Here is a 13,006-nt window from a genome sequence, read left to right as displayed (position 1 = left end):
CGAGCCACAACTATGAAGCCCGTGCGCCTAGAGCCTGTGCTCCGCAGCAAGAGAAGCCACCCCAGCAAGAAGCCCGTGCACCGCAACGAAGGGGAGCCCACACTCACCGCAACTAAGAGCTAGGGAAAGCCCGCGCACAGCAAAAAAAACCCAACGCAGCCAAAAAAAAAAAAAAAAAAAAATAGGGTCTAAACCTGAGTGGTTTCACACCAGAAAAACCTATGGGGACAATTTACCACGTGACCAGAGTAGAGATAGAGGGACAACCAGGTGACATCTCAGTGGATAAGGAAGAAGCATTTGATTCTTTTCTAAAAAAAATTAATTATTTTATTTTTTGGTTGCCATTGTGTCTTTGTTGCTGTGCCTGGGCTTTCTCTAGTTGTGGTGAGCGGGGGACTACTATTCCATATGGTGCGTGGGCTTCTCACTGTGGTGGCTTCTCTTGTTGCAGAGCACGGGCTTCTAGGCACGAGGGCTTCAGTAGTTGCCGAACGCGGGCTCAGTAGCTGTGGCACATGGTCTTAGCTGCTCTGCGGCATGTGGGATCTTCCTGGGCCAGGGATCGAACCTGTGTCCCGTGAATTGGCAGGTGGATTCTTAACCATTGCGCCACCAGGGAAGTCCCAAGAAGCATTTAATTCTTTTGGTAGATAATACAGACATTGGTGATAGAGCTCTTAGCCATCTTGTGTGAGGAGGGCTTCCTCTGCTGGATAAGGGGATCCCATTGCAGCCCCTCCTTCCATGAGGGAGGGACGGGCAGGGGTGCCCAACACAGCCCAGCACAGGTCCCCCCCCAGGCAGCACACAAGCAAATGGCACCTCTCCCAGGGTGTGAGGATCAGAAGGGAAGGAAGGAAACGGCCAGGAAGAGATGATGCTCTGAGAAGAATTCCCAAGGCTAATACGAGCCAGCAAAGCAGCTTTGTACAAGATCAAGGGAAGACCAGTACCCTAAAAATCCATAGTGCTTCTAGAATCTGGCACGATCAATTAGGAGAGTCATCAATAAGACAGCATTTCCAAGAACTATAACCTAGACAGAAATCTACAAAGCTCATGCAAGCTTTTACAGAGGAAATCATCCAATTGTAGTAGAGGACATTAACTGTTACTAAGTGGACAGATGGATTATGGCCTCGGGTGGGAACACTAGCCATCACAAAGATATCAAGTCTTGTCAACTCACAGCAACTCCAATAGAAATACTCAATACCGTGGGGAAGTGTTGTGACCAGACCAGGTTTGTGTGCCCAAAGGTACTGAGATGCCAAGGTTCGAAGCAGAGAAAGAGCTTACTTACCAGGCAGCCACGGTCTCAAACCCGCCTCCCTGATGGCGAGGGGCTGGGGTATTTATGGGATAAGGAAGCAGGGTGGTCCCGGACCAGGGGAGTGTGGGGAAAGGTGATTGAAGATAAGAGAATGGTGAGGGGGCTTCCCTGGTGGCGAAGTGGTTGGGAGTCTGCCTGCCGATGCAGGGGACACGGGTTCGTGCCCCGGTCCGGGAAGATCCCATATGCCGCGGAGTGGCTGGGCCCGTGAGCCATAGCCGCTGAGCCTGCGCGTCCGGAGCCTGTGCTCCACAACGGGAGAGGCCACAACAGTGAGAGGCCCGCATACCGCAAAAAAAAAAAAAAAAAAAAAAGAGAATGGTGAGGTAATCGTGGTTCTGAGCAGATGCAACTAAGCTACAGGCTTCCTCACGGGCTCCACGTTCAGAAAAGGGTGGGTCCACGTGCTCTGAGGCAGAGTATGGGCCCCAGTTGGAGGGTCGGGGGGTCCTAAGCAGTCTTAACCGGCTTGAGCTCAAACTGGACACAGCTGACTCCAAGTACCTGGAAAACAACTTGGGCAAATATCAGATTGTTTAGGCTACACGCTGCTTGGAGGACCCAAACGTTTTTGTAGCAGCAATGAAAGGAGGTTGCTCAGTGAAGGCGGGTCCAGGGTTGATGGATCTAACTGATGATTACCCTGGGTTTCAGCTGGACAAGCTGATTTTTAAGTTTTGATGACAGTTTGTGGGAATAAAAAGTTATCATTAAACTCTTTCATGATTAAAGAGAGAACTAAAGTTGAGTTATAAGACCCAATAGGATTTGACAACCAAATCCTTGAGCGCAATACAGTTTGTTGACCCAGGATGGAAGAAGTGTTCACATACTGAGGTCTGGGGAAGTCATTCTGCCTCATATGTGATTGAACTCAAATTTTATGCTAACCTAAAACAGCCTGTTTGTGGCCATCAAACATACATTATACATCTGCTTTAATTATTAAAAAAAGGGCCCATTGACCAGAAGTAAAGAACGTCCATGATAAACATAAAGATTAAATGCCTCTCTTCGTGGGACACCAGTGCTGGTCCTCCTTCCATGATAAGTCTCCCTTCCCAGGTGCCAAGGCCCTGCTGACTCGCTGCATACCTGCTGGTCTGTTTTTTTGTTTTTTTTTTTTTTCGGTACGCGGGCCTCTCACTGTTGTGGCCTCTCCCGTTGCGGAGCACAGGCTCCGGACGCGCAGGCTCAGCGGCCATGGCTCACGGGCCCAGCCGCTCCGCGGCATGTGGGATCTTCCCGGACCGGGGCACGAACCCGTGTCCCCTGCATCGGCAGGCGGATTCTCAACCACTGCGCCACCAGGGAAGCCCTGTTTTTTTTAAACTTGAAGGAATGTATCCCTGATTTGTTTGATGTTCTTTGTTCTGTCAAGACAAAACTGTGCTGAAAACCCTGCTTCTCCGGAGCAGTTCCTAAGAGCTACTGACAGCTGTCTCCTGGGCTATAGTTCTCAGTTTGGCTCAAATAAAACTCTCCTCTATTCCTATTATAGATCACTTATTGATTATTTCTGTCGACATACAGAAACCTTGAGATTCAAAGTGCTAGACTAGCTCTGTTCAGTACCCATTTCCCGCCAGCATCTTTTGTTTTGCATCTGATTTTAAGATGAAAAAGACCAAGTTGCCTTCTGGACAGAGAGCTCTTGGTCATGAGCAAAGAGAACAAAATTCTTTATCAAGTTCAGACGTGCCCGGTTGCTTGTGAGTCTTGTCAAATGTCACTGAATTGAGAGTAAGGGGCGTCTGTGAGAAGTAAATTCTAACTACAGAGGTTGTAATATTCCATCTCAAGGTTTCGTGAATCCCCAAAGTCACACACTGTGTGGTCTTTTGTGTCTGGCTTCCTTCACTGAGCATGAAGCTTGCAATGAACATTTACCTTATAAAGTTCCTTGCCGCTGAAACCCTTTTGTGTGGGCTGGTCTCCACTTCCTGAGTGGTCTGTGGTTCTGAGGGGCCCTCTTTGGAAGTGTTTGTCAGGCCTGAGTGTCATGTGACTGTCCCCTGTCCCCGAAGGGGGTTCCCTGCAGGAAGAGAGGCACCTGGTCCAGGTGGGTGTGGTCACCTGGGGCATCAACGGCTCCATGATTGAGATGCCTCCGTCTTCAACAAGGTCCAGAGCCCTGTGGCCTGGATCTGGCAGCAAGTCCGCAGGCACTGGTGAGCCCCAGGCCTGGTCTGCGCTGCCGGTCAGCACAGGATCCAGGTTTTCTGCCACATCATGTCCCCGATGCCAAGCTCCTCATCCCACACCTCCTCCCTCCCTTCCCCGTGCTCAGCCCTTCCCTCTCCTGCCCAGTGGGGCCCCATGCTTCCCTAATGGTGGGGAGAGGCAGGGTGCAGGTCCTGGGGGGTTGGGGTGCTGGGAGGCTGCATTGGTCTCATTAAACAGTCTGGGTAAACAGTTTGGTCTTTGAGGTGGGTGTGGCTGCAGAGCCGGTGAACTCAGCTCTCCCATTTGGAATCCTGGAGTGCTGGGGACTTGGGCTCGGCCAGGGGGAGTATGGGTGGATGAGGTGGTTGGAGACCCTTCCTCAGCCCTGGGCCACCATCCCCTGACTTGTTCTGTGTGCAGTGCGTGCCGTCACCAAGTGAGGGTGTCGGTGGTTGCACAGACAGCTCAGTCATCCCCAGGATCTCATTCATACATATATTCATTCATTCCACCAATGTCAGTGGGTGCCATGTCCTGGCTACAGGGGAGTAAATTTTGCCTTCCTTGATCTCAGGGGAGGCGAGGTGGACGTGCACCAAGGATTTGGAATGCAGTATGGAAGGCCGTGTTGTAGAGAGATGTACAAAGTCCCCAAAGGAACCCTGTGGGTGGGTGCCTGATGGGAGAGGTGCCCTGAGTGAGAAGTTGAAAAAGTCCTTAGAATTTGCTGTATTACTAGACTTTTATGATAAACTTGTATCGTGCACCGAGAATGGAGAAAAAGGTATTTTCACTGTAAGGAAAGAATATTAATAACATTGGACTCTTCCTGTCAGCGAGGAGGGGCTTGTCCGAATCTTCAAGGTTGAAGCTCCGTTTGCAGTGCCCCTGGGGGATTCAAGTAGGCCAGGCTGGGTGAGGAGGGGCTCACACACTTGGAAAAATCCTCCCTACACCCCCTGACCGTGACCCATGCTCTCCTCTCAGTGTGTCCCACAGGAGGCACAGCTGAGGACGCTGGCAGTGACCCGGAGCAGGCTACTTCGGGCCGCCATGCCCTCTCCTGCAGCCAAACTTCCTAAGCAGCCTCCCTGTCCCCACTGTGAAATGTAGACCAGCACTGACCACAAGAAACCAAACAACATTCACTGCTCCATTTTCTTTCTGGTTCTTCCAACTAAAGACAGAATCCCTTGGCAGAGTTTTAGGAATTTAGAGGTAGACGGGGATCCTCCTGCATCCTGGGGTCCCCTCAGCTGCCGTCCAGGCAAGGAGTGTAGCAGCCTATCTTCCCTCCCGGGGCCTGCCGGTCACGCCCCAGGACTGGGCCTGTTGGGTAACGGACAGGTGGCGTGTACGCGCTGCTGGCAGCCTCTGGTCTCTTCTCCCCTGCCACCTGTAGCAGGTGGCGGAGAAGCCGGCTGCGACCAGCGATCACACAGCATCTCTGGGCACCACTATGGCCACAGGGAGCTCATCCAGGGCGACGCACTCTGTGCTGGGAGTGAGGCTGGGGACTCCTGCTGCACGAGTCCCATCTGGTCCCCGCCCACCCTGCCTTCCTGCCTCAGGGTGACCCCGAGTCTCTGGTCTGCAGGGTGAGAGGTTCCTGGCACTTGGTGGGGTGCTCAGCTGGGGCTCTGGCTGTGCCCTCCGTGACATTCTGGAGGCCACGCTTGCATCCGGACCTAGTGCCCTGGATCAGGCTGCAAATCCAGAGGTGCCCCTGACCCAGCCCTGGTGGGTCAGCCTGGAGGAGCTGGCATCTTCCTCCTCCCAGAGACCACTGTTTCGGCCCCACTCTTTTTTTTTTTTTTCAATTTATTTATTTTATTTAATTTATTTAATTTTTGGCTGCATTGGCTCTTCCTTGCTGCGCGCGGGCTTTCTCTAGTTGCGGCGAGCAGGGGCTACTCTTTGTTGTGGTGCGCGTGTTTCTCATTGTGGTGGCTTCTCTTGTTGTGGATCACGGGCTCTAGACATGTGGGCTTCAGTAGATGTGGCACATGGGCTCAGTAGTTGTGGCTCACGGACTCTAGAGTGCAGGCTCAGTAGTTGTGGCACACAGGCTTATTTGCTCCGTGGCATGTGGGATCTTCCCAGACCAGGGATCGAACCCGTGTCCCCTGCATTGGCAGGCGGATTCTTAACCACTGTGCCACCAGGGAAGTCCCCGCCCCCAGTCTTGACCTTCTCTTCTGGACTTTCGGTGTCCAGGACTTCCCTGACCCCTGGAGGATGCAGCGGGGAAGATGCTGAGGGCGGGCAGGGGAGAGGGGCCCCAGGCCTCCACCTGATTAAAGGCCATGAGGAGTGACCAGAGTACAGCCAGAGTCTTTATGGGGTGGGACTGACTTGGCTTTCTGGGGGAAGGGTGTCCCCGAGCCCTGATGTGCAGAGGGCTGAGCTGGGACCAATGTCCTTCCAGCCTTAGAAGGGAACAGTAAAGCTCTCTCTGTCAACTCCACTTTGGGGCCACAGTCCCCAGCTCTGTCCTCCTGCCCCGGAGTTCACCACGTGATACTGTGGATGGTTCCAAAGGGAATTTATCCAAGTCAGAGGATTAAATCCACCCACCCAGACACCCACCCATCCACCTATCTACCCATCCATCCATCCATCCGTCCACCCAGTTCTCTTGTGATGCAGGGTCTGTTCTCTGGATTAACCAGTTGTCACGTGACTGTAACCCTGATGTGATGTGAATGTCTCTTCTCCTCTGGACAGATGTTTGCTCCCCTGGGTAACATTCAGGTAAGAGACACTGACTCTCCCAGGGTGCTTCTCTGGGTGGGAATGAGTTCTGGATGCCTGGGCAGCTGCCTGTGGGGCTGGAGGTAAGCAAAGAATCAGGGGGTTGTCTCAATACAGGTGACGCTTGGACCCTGGGAATGGGAGTGGGGGTGGGGTGGGATAGGATCCAAGGAGTGGGAAGAAGAGGCCAAAGGTGGGTGTGCTTTCTTGGGATGTCCCAGAGCAGGCCTCACGGCTGCCCTGGAAGAGTACTAGCAGACGTGGTCCTCAGCCTGCACCTCTTCTCACCCCCTTGGCAGGGGTGTGGGGCAGCCAGTCGGAGGCACAGGTCACTCCCCTTCTCAGCCTTGCCCACTGTCCAAAGTAATGCTGGCCTGGGCCTCATGAGGGCTCTGTTTTTGTCCTATGTTTCTGTAATTGTCCTGGGTCTTGGAATCCAGCAGACCTAGAAAGATTTTTACATAAATGAATGAATGAGTGAATTAATGAATGAGTGAGTTTCTAGGTAGGAGTGGGAATGGCCGAGTCCTCCCTCATGGGTGAGCAGGCCCTGTAGAAACACACCGGCACAAACAAAAGTCCCTGGCACATGTCCGCTGCATTTTAAGGGCAGCTCGGCAAGGCCCAGCCAGACGGCCCAGCAAGGCCTCTGGCACAGCTTAAGCCTGGACGGAGTGATGCCCGTCCGGCTGCTCTGGGAAGGAGCAGCGCCTCACAGCGTAGGCAGCAGGTGGTTCTCCTCCCGCTCAGCCTGGGGCTGAGGCCTCTGCTCTAAGCACCTCTGACCACTCCTCCACCAACGAGGCTGAAGGGCCACAAGGGCAGGTGCAGGCCGGGGAGTGACTGGCTGAGGGGCCCAGAGATAAGGGAGGCTGCAGGGTCGTGGGCACTTGCCAGAGTCAAAAGGGACCCAGCTCCTGGGCCAGGCGCTCCCGGAACTCCCGTCCCTCCTCCTCCGGTTTGCTCAGCACCTGGACCAGGCAGACACTTAAGGTCACGCAAGGCCTGGGATTCTCCCCTGAATTCCTACCTGGTTCCCGGAAGCCTGATCCCCAGGTAAGGTCCCTCCTTCAGGAAGCTGTGTCCCTGAGCCTGGAGCTGGGGTCGGGGTGGCCAGTGATGGACCAGGCCCTCTTCCTCCGGGGACAGCAGGACGAGGGGACAGAGCTGGGCTGGGAGCCTCTCCAGCTGTAGCCCAGGCCTCAGGAAGTGCTACTCCTGAGGGGCTTGGACGTGAGGGGCAGGGGTGAGGACAGGGCCATCACCCTGGGGCTCCGGGCCACAGACTGGAGGCCAGAGTTTCCAGAGGAGGAAGCTCAGAGGGCCCAGGCAGTGACTCATGCTCAGGGGACCCTGTGGTCACTCCTGGCAGAGGGGACAGGGCTCAGGCCTGATGGGAGGTAAGCCCAGACCAGGAGAGATTTACCCCCCTGCTGGGCGGGGACACAGCCAGCCCTGGGTGGGGCCGGTGGGGCCCACCAGACAGTGCTCTCAGCCTGCGCAGGGCCCATGGGGTAGGGGTGGGGGAGGCGATGCCGGGCTGGGCAGGGAAGGAGTGAAGAGTGCCCTGGCCTCGTCCGGGATCAGCTGATCAGCCTGGCCGCAGGCTTCTGGCACGTGGAGAACCAGACGCCCGAGCCCCAAACCCTGTGTCAGATGGCGCCAGGGCACAAGGAGAACCTGGAGTCCCCACTGGGCCCTCGGCAGACTCCCTCCAAGTGAGGGGGTCCCTGGAGGGCAGGAGGGCAGGCCTTCTCTTGTGGTCCTTTCTGGGACTGGGGTGCTGTGGGCCCCACGGGCAGGTCCCCGGGCCAAAGCCGTCTCTGAGCCAGGTTCTCCAGCAACCCTGCTCTTTCCGGGCGGGGGACGCGAGCAAAGGTGCCCCAGCCCTGGCAGCAGCACTTCCCAGCCGTGGCCATGGCTGTGGGGAAAGCTCGGGAGGCCGCTCTGGCCCCTCCCCAACCCCCGTGCTGGGGCTCAGCATCCTCCACCTTCCTCTGCCTGCAGATGTGGCTGCCTCTGGCGCTCCTCGTGTTTCCCTTCCTGGGAGAAAGGGGTGAGTCCCGAGGCAGGGAATCCGGCTGCCCTAGAAACCAGGCCCTGGCCCCTTGGACAGTTTGTGGTCCCTCCGTGTTGGGTATTCTCTGGCCGGGAGGCAGGGGTCAGTCACCTGTGTCCCCCTCGCTCTGAGGTCCATCCTGGGCCCTCAAATTGTCCTGGCTTTTTCTGCCCAGTTCTGTCCCCCAAGAGACAGGTGTGAGATCGCATCCAAACCAACCGGTTCTTGAAGCACCGTAACCTGCTCCCTGCGCCCTGCGGGTCTGTGCGAGAATCCTCACGGTCCTGTGCTTTTTATAACTTTCAAAGTCCTTCCCCGAGGCAGGTCGTCTGTGCACAGCTCAGGAGCAAACTGAGACCCAGAACGAGGACCAAGACTTTCTAACCCCCCACGTGCTCGAGCTTTCCCTGGCCTTCTCTCACCTAAACCTCAGAACAACAGCCAGGGGACCCTGCCTCTCGTCCCATCAGGGGGACTGAGACATCCCCGGTCTCCAACCTGGGAGCCATCCACCACCCACAGGGACCATTTGCATCTAAATTAATTCACATTAAATTAAAAATTTAGTCACACAAGCACATTTCAGGTACCGAGCATGTCCATCACCGTGGAAAGTTCCACGGGGCAGCTGTTTGCGGTTCAGAATCTAGACAGAATCTAGAGGTGAAGGTGGAGGGGAGCCAACCCTTGGGCCCCACCCCTGGGCCCTGTTCTCATAGGGGGGCCACCTGTGGGGCTTGCTGGGCTGACCCGTGACCCTTGGGCCATTTCCACCCATCTCTCCACCAGTGATCGGCTTTGTCCCAGAGGTCCACATCATTGGGGGCATGGTGGCGTCCCCCTGGCAGTGGCCCTGGCAGGTCAGCCTGAGAGAGCAGGGACAGCATGTCTGCGGAGGCAGCCTTGTCAGCCACCAGTGGGTGCTGACCGCCACCCACTGCTTCTCCAGGTGAGTCCTGCTTCCCACTCGCTGGGAGGCCCCAGGCAGCTAGAGGGGAAGACAGTGCCAGCCCCCGACCACCCCCAGGACTCACTGCCCTTCGCAACCCCCGCAGGTGACTCAGATGCCCGCAGGCTGGGGTCACTCCAGCATCCGGCTCTCCTTCAGCAATTTACCTCAGACACTGACATTTTCTTCAAACTGTGAAAGAAAACGTATTTTAATTATTTGACAGTACTTGGAAGTAGGCACTTTTTTCCTATTTTTAAAATTGTGGTTCAATACATATAACATAAAATGTACCACCTCAGCCATTTCTAAGTGTCCGGTTCAGTGGTAATAAATACATTCATGTTGTTGGACAACCATCCCCACCATCCTCTCCAGCACTCTTTTCATCTTGTAAAACTGCAACTCTGTCCCATTAAATACTAACTCCCCATCCCCTTCCCCCAGCCCCTGGCGACCACCCTTCCACTTTCTTTTTTAAAATTAATTAATTAATTAATTAATTTTTGGCTGCCATGGGTCTCCGGTGCTGCGCACAGGCTTTCTCTAGTTGTGGCAAGAGGGGGCTACTCTTCGTTGCGGTGCTTGGGCTTCTCATTGCGGTGGCTTCTCTTGTTGCGGAGCATGGGCTCTAGGAGCGTGGGCTTCAGTAGTTGTGGCGCATGGGCTTAGTTGCTCCGCGGCATGATCTTCCCGGACCAGGGCTCAAACTCGTGTCCCCTGCATTGGCAGGCGGATTCTTAACCACTGCGCCACCAGGGAAGTCCCAGCCTTCCACTTTCTGTCTCTATGAATCTGACTCCTGTAAGGACTGCACAGAAGTGGTATCATACAGAACGGTCCTTTTGTATCTGGCTTATTTCACTTGGCATAATGTTCTCAAGGCTTATCTATGTTGTGGCAGGTGTCAGAATTTCCTTCCTTTTTAAGCCTGAATAATATTTCACTGTATGGATGGACCACATTTTATTGATCCATTCATCCACTGATGGACACTTGGGTTTTTTCCACCTTTGACTATTGTGAATAATGCTGCGAAGAACATGGGTGTACATGAAAGCAGAAAACATTTAAAGAGCAAAATGCTCTTTGACAGTATGTGAAAACCAAAACCAAAACAAAGCCAGCCTAAAGCAACTCAAGGCTGAATTCCACACGGAGATAATTCGAAATCAAAGATAGTCCCTCTCGAGGCTGAACCAAGGTGTCAGCTTAACCTTAACGGGTGCAATAATTAATACCTAACTGGCTGGTCCCAAGTGTAATTTGGGGGTAAATAAACCTTTCACTTTCTCTTGGTGCTGGAACCCTTTCTGGAATATTCCTGGTAGAATTAAGTCCCAGGAATAATGATCAACAGTCCTTGGGGGCTTCCTGCAGGCAGGCATGGTTCCAAGCACACTACATGGATCACTTTTTGCTCGTGACAACCTCCTGAGGTAGGTACTACTTTCCAGATGGGGAAACTGAGGCACGGAGCCTGAGGCCCTATAATAAGCAGGCGGCAGATACAGGATGTGAACCCAGGCAGTGTGGGTCCCTCTGCAGCCCCAGTGAGCCCAACACCCTGAGAAGGGACATTTGGAATAGGAACAGTCTTGCAGGGTGACTTAAACCTCACTCAGTGTCAGGAAGGCAAGGACACTCTTGGATAAGCACAGGGCTTCGGGCAGAGACCAGCTTCCTGGTGGGAATTCAGAAGATGCTTTGATCAAGAATCCCCTGCCTCATGTGAGCTTTTGCACACTCCTCTCTTCAGGGGACCCCTTTCTGTCCCCATCTCAGGTCAACTTCCTACCTGCCTGAGGGCTCAGATCAGCTGTCTTCAAATGCTGGGAGGGTGTCATCCACCTCTCCCCGCCCCCCCACCCCCTGCAGAGAACATGCCTCCCCAGCTTCCCATGGAACCACTGTGCTCCCCTGGCCGCCCTGCCCACCTGCCGGCATAGAACCCATCTGCCGCCCACTGCTGGTCTCACCCTCTGCCATCTGGGCACCACCTGCCTCGCTGTCTGTCTAGCCTGGGAAGAGTGGGACCCAGTCCATTCTGTCCCCCAGCAGCACAGGCCCCACCTCACAGAGGGCTCTGGACAAAGGATGAATCATCTTATCACATGGCTGGATGTTTACGCTGGAGTCTTTCTCCCCACCCAGACATGGCCAGCCCTGTGTCCCCCAAGCCTAGATCCGACCCAGTGGGACAGGGCTGAGCAGAGAGGGTCTGCGGGACTGAACAAAGCTCCCAGGTGTATGGTCCTCTCCCCCCAGGAGCCAGTCTGGGTGGGGCCGACACCACCAGACTCTCTGTCCTCATGGCCCATCATGTCGCCTCCTGCTTCCCACATAGCTCGGTGAATCTGCAGGACCTGACCATCCAGCTGGGAGAGTCTGTCCTGTACACCAATCCCCAGGACTCCGTCTCCACAGCCATCATCAGCATCGTCCGGCACCCCTCCTTCAACGGGAATGTGCTGCAGGACAGCGACGTGGCCCTGGTGAAGCTGGCATGCCCCGTGCCCTTCTCCTGCACCATCAGACCGGTCCCTCTGGCCTCGCCGGCCTCCTACTTCCTGCTGGGCACCCTCTGCTGGGTGACCGGCTGGGGAGACATCAAGCAGAATGGTGGGTGAGAGGCAAGGGGCTGGGGCTGGAGGGAGCTGTCCCGAGGTGGAGCAGAACGCACTGCGAGGGGGCAGTGAGTCACCCGCAGCCTCTCTGCCCGACCCTGTCCCCAAGGGCCTGGCCCAGCCCTCATCTTGCACCACCACTCACCTCGGGTCAGGCATCCGCCTCACCGCCCACGTGACGTGCAGCTGGCCGCCCGGGGAGGGGGCCCATCCAGCCGCTGCTCCTAGCCATCCCCAGAGAGCAGGCGTGGTTGCACACCCCACCTGTGGTCCCCGAGGACCCCTTCTCCCACCCCGACGCCCACTCTGCCCTCGGTGGCTCTGCTGGAGCCCCCACAGGCTGCAGGAGGTGGATGTGTGCATCGTCAGCCTGCACAGTGCCGCAGGTTCTACTGCCCAGAGCCCATTGCCAAGGAGATGCTGTGTGCTGGCTATTTCCAGGGCCAGAAGGGTTTCTGCGAAGTCGGTCCCCCTGGCCAGTGCTCCGGCCCCGATCCTCCGCGGGGCCTGGGGAGTCACTGGACCCCTCTGGGCCTGTTTCCCCTTAAGTACAGTGAGGTGAGGAAGCAGAGGCCCATTCACAGAGAATCTGTGATGTACCTCCCCAGTGCTTAGCCAGGCTCCCCAGGTCCCCTCTTACCCTACGTGACCCCAAGAGGCAGGCTGGGTCCTGGACTTGGGCCGGGGGGACATATTACAATCTTGCTCCATGAGGTTGGGGGCTTTGTCTCATCCCCGAGGTAGAACAGTGCCTGGCTTGGAGTCAGAGCTCGATGGATACTTTTTACAAGAATGGGTCCAGAGTCATTCTGACAATAAAAAGCCAGAAAATTCGGCCTCCGGCTGTCACAGGGAGGTGAGCAGGTGCTGTAAAGACACAGAGGAGTCCAGGCTCAAAAAGGCCACATGACTTGTAAGGGAGGCAGCGTACATCGGAGGAAGCATCCAGGCTTCAGAATAATAATAAAGTGATTGAATTTCAGCGATGCTGTATACTAGCTGTGTGACCTTCAGCGAGTTGTTTGACCTCTCTGAGCCTCAGAGACCGCAACTCTTTTTTTTTTTTTTTTTTTTTTTTGTGGTATGCGGACCTCCCTCTGCTGTGGCCTCTCCCG

This window comes from Physeter macrocephalus, chromosome 14 (assembly GCF_002837175.3).
Source record: "Physeter macrocephalus isolate SW-GA chromosome 14, ASM283717v5, whole genome shotgun sequence".
Lineage (NCBI taxonomy): Eukaryota > Metazoa > Chordata > Mammalia > Artiodactyla > Physeteridae > Physeter > Physeter macrocephalus.
The sequence above is the reverse complement of the archived record's forward strand: the minus strand, read 5'-3'. Positions refer to the sequence as shown.